Genomic DNA, 12,639 nt, shown 5'->3' with positions numbered 1-12,639 from the left:
ATTTTTTTAAAAACTTAAAAAGAAGATTGCCCTTGAGAACCTAGAGAAAACTCTGGATGCTTAACTCTAGAAAAAAAAAAATCATGTAAAAATTCTGTATATAATTCCAAGAGAATCAGAAGGATTACCACAGATACAAAATTAAAAACCCCTCTGTTGCAGAAATGTTTAAGCTGACCAAACAGGTCTTTTGTCACCTGTTTAAAAGGGCACAGTAGAGACTCTGTCTCCAGGTTTCAGGGTCAACAAAACCAGTGCTTTTCCACAACAGGGTTTATATCTATTTTATGATCATTGTGAAGCTTGTCAGAGATCATGATTTCTTTGCATTGGTGATGAGGAAGCTCTGATCTAAATGTGCAAACCCACCTCTAACAGCTGGATGGGATTACAGTATTATTGCAGTATGCCCACCGTATTCATTTTATTGGTTAACCAAAATTTTCCTTGCCACAATTCATCCAAAAATGGTTTTGGCCTTTTCTGCTGTTAAGTGTTTACAAATGAGGAAAGATATTCTATTAATGGGGAAAGCTCATATATTTATTATTTTGAATTGACAAGTTAATATTTAAGCTAATCTAGAATCATCAAGATGGGGCTAGGGAAGCTCCCTTGTTTGTGACCTGTGACTTTTTCTGATTAGCTCTGAAAATAGAATTCTGACTGGAATGCCAAGTCTATTTTCTATAACTCTCTAAGTAGAGACAAACATACAGGACTTTGAGTTATGTTACACATGGTTAGGTTAAAAACTCCACAGGCAGAGAACCAAAATAACAGAAGGCACTAGGCAGACAACTAGACATGAGGGAAGCCAATGGGGTGTGTGAGTACAGAGGGTGTCAGGGACTGTGGGGATGGACTCAGAGCTGGAGTCAGGAAGAGAAAAAATCTAGCATTCTTAGGTAAAAATACCCAAATAGAGAATATGACACAAAATCAAACGTTCCGTGTGGGCCACATGTAAGCCTGTGGATTGTCACTTTCAGTATCTGCTGCATAGGAATACGGAGGCCCCTTCTTCACAGAGACAGAGGCCTTGGTGAGCAGTGAGTAAACACCATCCTCTCCCACAGTGAGGAATAGTAGCTTATTAGTTCTGATATTAAAATACTGGCGTTATGTGATTTCCTGAATTAATGTTACCCTGAAGTGTTTATTTTGGTTTGGATGGGGTAATGACCTTGTGATTTTATGAAGAGTCAAATCTAAATAATCGAACTTATTCACTAGGTAAATTCTGGAAGAATTGCAGGGGAGGGATTCATTAGTTTTTACTACAGTATTTGTGTCTTCTATGAGAAACTCTGTTAAGGGATATTGTGAAAACTACTCAGGAGAATTTGATTTTTTTCTCCTTAATAATAATCTCCAGGATTTATTTTCTTCCATTTGCATTTTCCTTTTGAAATCAGGGCTACGGTTTTCCATGTTTTTTTCTCAGTGATTTCTTCTAACAACATTTAGACGCTTGTTGAAAAGTTCAAGTCAGATTTCTTTTCTGGCTCTACTCTATAAATCTCACCCTTTTATTATAAAAGTTTTAATTGTGTGTTGGCAGCTGACAGTTGAGCTTTCTTAAAAGCTAACGTTGGGGGTGGTGTTACACCTGCGTAAACTCTGTTTGGGTTGCAGTGCATAGAGATTTGCTACTTCCACTGTGCGGCTGGGGTCGCTGGTAGATCGAGATGTAATGACTCTGCTGTGTTGTGAGCCAGAGTGAGAGACTCTGTTTAAATTCTTTTTCCCAGAAACTCCATTACTGAATTTTAGTAGCAACATATTTAAAAATACATGCTTGATTAAGGGATTTTCTTAAAGGAGATGAGACTGGGGAGAAGGAATCCAGAGTTTAGGTTCTGGTGTGGGGCCACTTGGGCCATACATAGCATCTCCCTGCCCCCAGGGCTTACTGAGTGAGCGGGCATGACGGAGAAGACTGCTAACTCCAGACTACTGGGAAACACTGTGTTTACTGACATTCAATTAACAACAGAAGCCATTTGTACAGACATAAAACTAGCTTTTTAAGAACCTACCTAAAGGCATTTCTAATATGCAATTGTACATGTGTGTGCATGTGTGTGCATGCATGTGTGTGTGTGTGCACACATGTATATGTGCAGGGGAGGGCTGTGCATCAAGGAGGAGATAAAAGTAAGGGAAAAAGAAAGAGGAAAATACATTCCCAATGTCTATCAACATTTTCAAAACAACTTCCCTGCTACTATCTTTTTCTCCAGTTCCAAATGTGCAATTATATATGTAAATTGATTATTTATATATGTGATAATATATATTTATCATATATATGATTATATGCATGCATATATATTCATCTGGATTCATTAACATATGTTAACTGGCATGTAAATGGAAAATAAGAACAATATTAGAAGTGCCCATAATAGACTAGAAATTGAGTTTCCATCATTCTTGCACAAAGTGCTTCTGCCTCCAGGTGGCCCCATTGTAACCTTCCAAACATAGGCCCTCATGCTCCTCTTTATGAAACTCCTACCTAAGGCACACCCACTAAATATTCCAGACACATTCTCATAGTCAAGTATAGACTAATGAATTTTCTCCTTTTAGAAGTTTTACCACTTGCTTTTTTTTAATTATGAATTACAACAGACATATAGTCATGCATAACATATACATCAAAGGTGTATAACACTTCTATAACCAATCCCAGCCTAGAGGTAAGAATATGTCCATACCCCAGGCCTCCTCTGTCCCTTTCTCAGTACAACTGTCTCCCTCCACCCTGGATGAGCCCACTACAGTTACTGACTACCATTATCTTTTTTAATTATAGTTTTACCACTTACATATCTCTAAACTATATAGTTTGGTTTTCCTTGTTTCTATGTTTTATGTTAATTTGTATGTATAAATTCTATTGTTTTACTCTTTCACTCAACATTATAGTTGTGAAATCTAGCCATGTTGTTGCATGTAGTTCTTATTTGTTTTCATTGTTGTGTCATGTTACATTAAAATTGAAATTCTGTATGTGTACTGGACACACACCACCACCATATACTTATCCATTCTAATGTAGGTGGGCATTTGGATTTTCTCACTATTTATTTTTATAGACAATACTGTTTATGTATCCTGGAGCACCTCTCATTCATACTGCTACTAACAGAATCACTTAGGCATAGAATATGTATCCCTTCAGACTTATTGGACAATGACAAACAGTATTCCAAAGTATCTACTGACTTATACTACCACAAGCAGTGAAGGAGACTTCTTGTTGTCACACAGATACACAACCATTTGATCTCATGAGACTTTTTCATGTTTATCAATCAGGTACTGTTAATATTTCCTTACCTCTAAAAATGAGCTATTCTCTTCTATCCTCCCCAGACACATTCTCTCCCATGCCACAGATTCCATGTCCTCCAAGGAGCCTTCCCCACCTCACCAACCAACATCAACCCCCTCTTTCCATGTTTATGGAATTTACACTCAATTACTTCTTCATTTGGTCAAATTGTACAAATTTGGATTTTTCTACTCATATATTTCAAGTGTGTGTTTGGAACCTCCTCAGTTGACTTATAAACTGTTGAAAGGCAAAAGTGTTATTTATAAATACTTTTTTTATTTCACACAGGACAAGTTACTTATAAAAGATGATTCCAGGTTGAAGAGAGATTAAGGAATAGTGTCTAAAAGCATAATTGGTGATGACGTGTGTGTACATATATATAATTACATGTATAATATATGTAAGTTATACAAGTTGTATAATTATATATAATATATATATTTAATTTATGAGTACTTTTGTGATGAATATTTATAAGAGAAAGAAGAATAATAACCACTTAAAAGAACAGAGGGAACTGATGGATTAGAAAACAATTTGTAAATAAACTTTTATTTTACATAAGCTTGTTCTAAAATCCATCTCAAAAGAATAAATTTTCTGCAGAAGTTTCTTGTGAGTCTTTAAAGTGGAGAGCAACAATAAATGTGCAATATTCCATATTATGGAGGCACTATAGACAAGTGGTTAAGAGCATGAATTTTCTAATTGAAAAGACTCCAATTCATACTCAGAGTCTGCCAGTTGAGAGCTGCACTTCCTGGTGTAAGTTACTTAACCTTAATGAGCTTGGTTTTCTGCTTTCAATATGGGCATTTTGATAAGGATACTGTGTGCAATCCACAACTTCTGAGACAAGTGTTATTATTATTATTATTATTATTACCCCATTTCATGCATGAGAGAGACAACTTGGACTCATAGAGCTTAAGGGACAAGGCCTAGACCAAAAGCTAGTGATTGCTAGAGGTCGGATTGGACCTAAAGTTCTCTGAGTCTGTATTCCAAGTCTTTGCCACAGGGTCATGGTGTCATAAGTAGCTATTCTAAAACTCCTTAATATTTGTTTCTACTTCATATCTCAGCCAAACCAGCCAAAATACACAATAATGTGCCCTACTCATTCCTCATAGCCCAGTGTTTACTGTCCTCCATAAATAGAAGTTCACTTACATGATAGTGATGATGCTGTTGCTGATGGTGGTGATGTTGATGATGATGGTGATAGTGATGATGATGATGATGGTGATGATAATGATGATGGTGATGGTGTTGATGATGGTGATATACTGATAATGGTGATGATGTGGTGGTGGTGATGATGATGGTGATAGTGATGATGATGGTGATGATGATGATGGTGATGATGATGATGGTGGTGATGATGATGGTGATGATGATGATGATGGTGGTGATGATGATGATGGTGATAATGATGGTGATGGTGATGATGATGGTGATGGTGATGATGATGATGGTGATGATGATGATGGTGATGGTGATGATGATGATGATGGTGATGGTGGTGATGATGATGATGATGGTGATGATGGTGGTGGTGACGGTGATGATGGTGATGATGGTGATGATGATGATGATGATGGTGATGATGGTGATGGTGATGATGGTGATGATGGTGATGGTGAGCACCATGATGACTAGAAAGGTGTGTACTTTTCTTCAGATCATACAGCATGATGAAGTTCTAGTCTTTATTTTTAATCAGTAACATGATACATTTCTAAAGCTCACACATTTTAATGACTGAAGATTCCTCCAAATCTTTTATAAGACTATTATCTGTCCAAATATAGATTGGGGCTGGAATTCTATTTATCAGTCTAGGTGTACACGTTTAAATCCATTGTGTAGTGGCACCGGATTGGATTTATTTTCACTCAGTGGCATAACCTCTGGGACTTTTTTCAGTGAATTCAGAAATTATGAGCTCTCCTTTTGTCCTTAGCAAAGTAGAAATTCTCTGAGGGATTTCATAAATAAATGTAAAGGTGAACTTCTTGATATGAATTTTACATATTTGACATACAACTTGGATATTTCCTCTAGCAAGGATCTTCAACTGGTTGCTTTTTACTGGGTGATGCTCTTAGAGCCACGTGCTGTACCTGAGGGAATATTCTTACAAGATTGATTCCATAGCAAGACTTAATGCAACTCAGATTGCCAATTTCTACTACTTATGCTGAAAAGCAGTTTTCAAATCCTCCACATCATGTGAGAACTGTGGTCTAAAAACTATTTTAACCAGAATCGAACTATTTAAAATTAGTGGATAATCCAAGGCTTCCTACACAGAAAAATACAAGTTGTACCTGTGTTTTGGTTGAGAATTTTAAACAACAAAAAAGAGGAAGCCCAGAAAACCACTAAGCCAATGAAAGCTTCTGGGATTTTTCACCTGAAGTAACTCAAGAATTTCAATATAGGAGAGGTTTGTAGTTCAGCAGGGGGTCGTATGGTATACTTTTTACTAGATCACAAATTTATTTAGGGTGATTTGGGGCACATGGTGGGCATTTAGGAGGTCAAAGCCCCCGGTTCACCTCTTGGCTCAGCCTGCATTTTATATTTAAGAATTAGAGAGTGAACCGAACTTCACGTGTCTGTACAGTTACTCGGTCTCTCTAAAATGACACACCAGTCTTGTCACCTGGCTGCAGCACGTTTGCTGTATTTCAAAAGAGGTGGGACCAAAGCACCCCGGCAGTTGGTGCTCGGCCAAGCTGAAAATAACATTTAACAGGCTTTTAATCTACTGTGTGGGTTACTGTCCCCATGAGTGCTGTTGTCGTCCACAGATTTAAAAAATCAGAACAAAGGGTTATTTTCACACTTGGCATTCATAGCTGACAGTGTTATTATTGTGGCTTCAGGAATCAGACAGAGGTCCCCTAACAAGTGCAACATTTCCGTTCACCACCTACACAAATATGCCCATATTTAACAATAAACGAGACGCGAAATCCAGACAGGACACTATTTCAATCAAAGCCAGGTGATTAACCTCAGACCCAAAGCTGATTTTCCGAAGGAGACATGGATACTGTCTAAAAATATGCTCATTCAGTCAAGCGTTTGAGGTCTGTTTACAGGGGAACAAGTAAACGGAGTAAAGTGCAGACCAAGGGCAGGGCGCACCTCATAGCGTTGTGCTCCCAGCACTGAGCACTTAATAAATACCTCGTAAATGAAAGAATCAGCCAGTTAATTACTGAGTAAACGGGTCTCAACAGGCTGCTGAGAGGACCACGAGCAGATCACCGGGAGGCGTCGGCAAGGGTGTTTGTGGTTCGTTTACTCCCCACAAAGCTCCTCATGCCTTCCAGAGACACTGACCACTCAGGCCTTAGTCCCTCCTCGGCACCCTCTGTTTCCATTGTTCTGACCCGAATCTATCATGATCTCAAACTAGAATATGCAGACATAATGCAAAAATATGCCCAAAGAAATAAACAATACATAAACTGGCCACCCATGAATTAGCAAAAAAATAAGGAATTTTGTTTTTCTCTAACCTGCACCACCTAAGATCGCATAAATAGCACAAATACATCATCAAACACAAAAATAAAAATGATGGATACTGTGTGGCCAAAAGTTTGACTGCTGACTTTTTTTAGTGCGAAGGAAGTTTTATTACTTACTTAGCAAAACTGGGCATGAGGCAGTCACTGCTGCATGCTAGACGTTCTGATGATGCATTTTTAAATCCACTGAACAGAAACAGAAATTGTCACATCACGTCACTGTAAAAATGTGCCGGTGGCCCCGTTAGGGTCATACTGTGGCGTGGGAGCACTTAGTGTGGTTCGGCTGGCAAGTCTGTGTGTTTCCCCCGGGTCTGCGCTCCATGCTCACGCGCTCCCCTCTCCAGGGCCCTTGGCAAGGAGCCCAAATGCATCCTCTCTTCCTGCAAAGTCCTGGCTCCCTTCTGACCTTCACAGCGACCCCCAACTTCCCTGCACCTCTGCTAGAAGGATGCGCTGAGCTTGGGGACACTAGCGGTGGCTGGGACAGTTCTCCCCAATGCACAGACTTACCTGCTTCCCCCGTCTAGTGTCAAGGCTCTGCCGTCGGCAGAGGGGCCTTCCTTGCTGTGGGGCCGTCTCCCAGGATGCAGAACAACAGACCTTCACCCTCCCCCCACTCTGGAGGCCAGCGGTCCAAAATGAAGGTGTGGGCAGGGCCGCGCTCCCTCTGAAGCCCCCAGGGGAGGACCTTCTCGCCTTTCCCAGCTTCTGGGGTCTTGCTGTCAGCACATTCCCTGCCTCCATCCCCACTGGCGCTCTCCCTCGGGGGTCCCTGTGACCTCACTCACCTTCATGGATGACATTGGCAATGACCCTGTCTCCTCCATTCCTAAGCACTAGGGGGCCAGGGCTCCCACAGGTCTTCCTGGGGGTGCCCCTAGCACCCACGCTGGATGAGGTGTGTCCTCGCTCATTCTCACTGCAGCCCCCCACTGACCCCCCTGCACAGGACTTGCTGCACCTGCTGTATTTGCTCACTTAGCATCAGTTCACGCTGTGTCTCGGGCCACTAAACGGTCAGCCCCGGGACAGGAGAGCCTTTTCTGTCCCATTCTCTGCCCAGTTCCCTAAATCCAGAAGCAGGGGCCTGATAAATGCAGAATGAATGAACGATGCTTCCATCACAAAATGAACTCACCGCCACTACCAACAGCAGGTGGTTTAGGATATTGGCCATATGCAGAGATACGCTCAGTTTGTAGCATTGCATAAATTAAAACCAGCTTCCTCACGCCTTATCTCCTTTGATTTTTACAACAGCCCCGCTAGACATGCAAGGGACGTGTTCTCCACCATTTAACACAGAAGGCTGGGCTCAGGGAAGTGAACCCTCGGCCCGGACTGCAGAGGCAGAGTTTGGAAACGGTCCTGTGGCTCTGCTTTTCTTCCTTTCCTTTTACCTGAAATATGATCCCAAATAAGCTCACCATCCCGTGGAGGGCTGTGCGCATTCACGAGGAGACAGATGAGTGGGGAGCCCGGCAGTGGCGGCCAGCGAGGCTGGGGCCAGCGAGGCTGGGGCCGGCGTGCTCGGGGCTCACGCCTCTGCCACTCGCCCTCCCCAGAAGGACGGTGCTCTTGGTCTGGGGTTGTTTACTAATTGGCCCTGTCACTTGTCAGGCAGAATGACAAGCGAAGTGACAAGAAAGAGAAGCCAGGAGAGAAAGAACGGTGACCCCCCGCCCACAGCCTCCATCCCGACCTGCCGGCCCCCCAGCACCTCCTCTGAGCTGGTGCCAGGTTGGGGCCTCACCTTCCCGAGTCTTACTCTGGGCTGTAAAAAGTGCTTGTTTGGGAAGCTTAGAGTTCGTCTCATTTAATGACTGGTCGGGTCATTATAATAACTGGGATGGTTTTCAAGAATTACTATTCAGGAACATTTCCCATCTTCACGTTTCCTCATGGTGGAGAAATATCTGAGGTTTGCTCATGCAGATGGAGACGCGCCTCCGCATGTCTACTGTTCCTGGAAGGTGGAGACACTGCTCCTCCAGGTCCAGGAAGAGCCGGCGTCAGAGGGCGCAGAGAAACGTGGAAGGCATGTGAATGTCCAAATGCCACCAGATGGTGTAGCCGGATCTGGGGCCCTGCCACGCACAGGCTTCCAGAAATACCCGGTTTTATCCCACCCAGGGACACGAGGTCAGACGAACCTGTGGGTCCCCACAGGAAAATGGCATCCTGGTCAAATGTCTCAGGGTTAAAATATCAGGGGATAATTCTGGCAAAGGGAGGAGCAGATGGGGGGACATTTGGCCATGGCCCCTGGCACGGCCGCAAGAATCTGCAAGAAGGAAGGCTAGCTGGCGTGAGGCGCCCGGTCAGGCCGCCCGGCCCGCCACCCAAGCTCTGCGTGAAGAAGCAAAGCATCCATCGGCAAGCTGGCAGAGGAAGCCCCCGTTCCCCTACAGGGGAGTGCAAACATCGTGGGGGGAGCAGACCACAGTGCGCTCGTGGCTCGGCCTGCTTTGCCGACCGAGAAGGAAGCATTTCCTAAAATACCAGCCTGTCAGACCAGGTCCTCCAGAACCCCAGAACCATCCCAGTGTTCCCAGCCGGGCAGAAAGCAGATAAATGCACGCCTGGTTAGGGGACATCTGCTCAGGTCGGGACCCAGTGGGGGTCGTGGACCCGCAGACAGACCCCGACGCAGGCAGACGTGGGCCACGCCGGGTGCCTCCTGGGGGGCGCTGTGGCTCACTGACGTCGTGAGGGTCCTGCCGCCCGGCCCCATCCTCGGCAGCACAATCTACAGAGGAGAATGCATGGTCAGTGAGGTCCCACGGTCCCACTGCTGGTATCTGGGCATTCGTCAATTCTTACACCAATTTGGTAATGTGCTCCCTGAAGGGCACTCTTTAGGAGAGGCCTTAATTAAGATTTCTGCCTGCAGCAAAGCCCACGAACCGCAATACATCACACTACAGCAACCCAGACACAGATCATTGGCCACTCAGACCTACTCATATGGTGTGAACAAATATTACCATTTTCATTTTGCTGTGGATCATTTTTGAATATGATTAAAAAGGCACCGCCAACTGCAGGAATTTTATACATTCATTTTTCACCAAATCTGAGAAAATGTCTGCATCTTTTAAAAGAAAGTACTTGCCTTAAAAGTCTATAATATCTTGTAAGTTATGGAATAGTTGTGTGCTTACGGGAGTTTATGTATATATATAAAATAATAGAATAGATACTTTATATTGAATGCTTTCACAAAGCACATCAAAAAACAAAAACATGATCTCTTCTTGTAATTTCTGCAGTGTTTGAAAAAGAAGGAGTTGATACATTAGTACTCAAATTAGTACAACGGAAAGACTCCAATCTGCTCTAAATTCCACTAATTCCCTTCCATCTGTCTCTTCCTTCCTCCTGTGTGGAATTGGGGCAAGTCTTGGCTCACACTGAGGGCAACTCCTTTGAGCTCAGAGAAGCTGCGGAGCCCACCCACTCCTTTTATGCTTTTGGTCACCGGATCCTTCAAGGAAGTGGATCCGTACTTAGTTACCACCAGCCTGAAACCATGAACTGAACAGCAAACACCTCTTTGCCCGTTTGTCCTTAGAACGTTTTTCTGAAACCGTGCCTGCCGTGGATTACACGCACCCTTTTGTTCTTTTTCTTAAGTCCGACTGCGTCTTGGGAGTAAGGCAGATGTCCCGCTGCAACATGGTGACCCTCACTCTCTGTGGCGGCCTTTGTCGGGGCCCCGAGGCAGTCAGAGCAGGCCGCAGCCAAGATCCCGCCCCCGTGTCCCCTTCCTCACGAGCTTTACAACACAACCCAGCCCCTGAGCCCGACTCTCTCCCTGTTCCTGCGCATTTACACCAGCCTGCACTGAGCTACCCAGACAAGTCGTTTTAGTGGGGTGTGTGGAGATGTTTATTTAGTGGGTTTTTGTTTGTCTGTTTTGTTTGTTCAAATCATTTGCAACCAAAGAGCTCCAGCAACTTGAACGTTACCATCCTTCTCAACCCTCACTTTGCATTAGAACCAACGTAGGACGTTGAAAACCTTTTGCCTGAGCCCCACCCAGTTACCCTGTTTGATTTAGGAGGTTTGCTACCCCTGGCCCTGGCCAAAAGGAGGGGGCTGGAACCCCGCTGGGCTGCTGCCTGGGGCTCTGGGGTTCAGGCAGCCCCCCTCTACTCCCAGGTGCATCTGCAGCCACCCTGACACACGGTGGGGACCGAGGGTCCCAGAAACACTGGCTGGCAAGGCCTACACTGACGAGAAAGGAAAAAAGTTCAGTTTTCTCTCTTCCTTCCTCTTCTTACCCCAAAGCCAATACATACACTTGTGCGTATCTAACTTCCAACGGTGTTAGCTCTTTTCTTGGCATTCTAAATTTGAGGCCCTCACATGCAAATCCAGATTTCTGGTTTCACTTGAAATATCTACCAGTTCTGGGCCACCTTCCCATGGTGTAACAGGTATATCCCGGCCGGTCCTCACTAAGCCCCATTTCCCCCAACGTGGAGGCTATGCATCATTACTTCTGCCCTGGAGCTTCCTCTCGGGGTAGATAAGACCTCTGTGGAACCATGTCTCTCAAAATAAGACAGCAACACGTAGGCCGAGAAAGAGAGGGAGAAAGAGAGGGAGCATCACTGACTGATTACAATCTAAGCGTATCTGCCTGCAGATCTGACTTGCTGCTCCACTGGCCAGTCCCTGCCGACATCTCTCACTCCTGACCTCAAGTTTGCAGCCTCTTTGTCTCTGTTGTTCAGTTCAGCAGATGATATACTCAGCTGCCCATCTAGAGTTTCCTTCCTGTGTGGAATACTCATGCTTTGGCAATGAGGGAGAATAATGCAGTACTCAAGAATTTTACTTCCCTTATCCCAGCCAGCAGATGAGGGCTCTGTCATGGTTCCGTCTAGAAAGTTCAAGTGGTGCTTCACACACACACACACACACACACGTGCGCACACACACCCAGCTGTTTGTCTTGCACGGCTTACAACTACAGCTGGGCGTGACTGGCCCGGTGACAAAGTTCAGGGTGGCACCTTTAGGAACTGTCCTTCCCTCCCTCCAGTGAGGCCTGAGATGTCTCAGGGATGCAGTTAAAATCTACCAGCTGAAGTAGATTTTAATTTCCTGCCAGTCCTTCTCAGCCATTCACCTGCTGGAATCTGATGATGCGGCCAAAGAGGGAGAGACAGTCATATATCTTATTTCTCATCGGGTGACACCTGAGCACAACAGCCTGGCCGACGTGTCCCTTTGGTATCACTTTGGAAGCCTGAATTCGAGTCGGTTCTAGTTCCAACACGCACAGTCTCTCAGTAAAGGCATGCAGGTGAGGCACTTAGATGAACAAAGGACACATTACTGCCTTCATTCTGACATCCAACTGCTGTGGGAGGGCCTGGTCTCCTCCGTGAGATGGAGTTCACTACACTGCCTCAGGCATGTGTCACAACAAGGGGACATGGCTGCACCGTGTGGACCAGGGGACAGGGCGTTCTCCCTCATCCTCACAGTGAAGCCAGAACTGCTGGAGACTGGCAAGTTGAAGTCACTGATATGTACCTACACCTGTACCTACCTGAGTGCCCACATGGCTACCTGCACGCCTACCTGAGTGCCCACATGCCTACCTGCACACCTACCTGAGTGCCCACATGCCTACCTGCACACCTACCTGAGTGCCCACATGCCTACCTGCACGCCTACCTGAGTGCCCACATGCCTACCTGAGTGCCCACATGCCTACCT

The 12,639-nt window shown here is 44.7% G+C and overlaps 1 protein-coding gene across 3 annotated transcripts in view; it reads left to right on the top strand.

The window, feature by feature from the left end:
- ADARB2 (adenosine deaminase RNA specific B2 (inactive)) overlaps window positions 1-12,639 on the top strand; it is a 414,677-nt gene that overhangs the window by 195,684 nt on the left and 206,354 nt on the right. The window lies entirely within an intron of this gene.

This window comes from Phoca vitulina, unplaced genomic scaffold (genome assembly GCF_004348235.1).
Source record: "Phoca vitulina isolate PV1807 unplaced genomic scaffold, GSC_HSeal_1.0 scaffold33, whole genome shotgun sequence".
Classification (NCBI taxonomy): domain Eukaryota; kingdom Metazoa; phylum Chordata; class Mammalia; order Carnivora; family Phocidae; genus Phoca; species Phoca vitulina.
The sequence above is the reverse complement of the archived record's forward strand: the minus strand, read 5'-3'. Positions and strand labels throughout refer to the sequence as shown.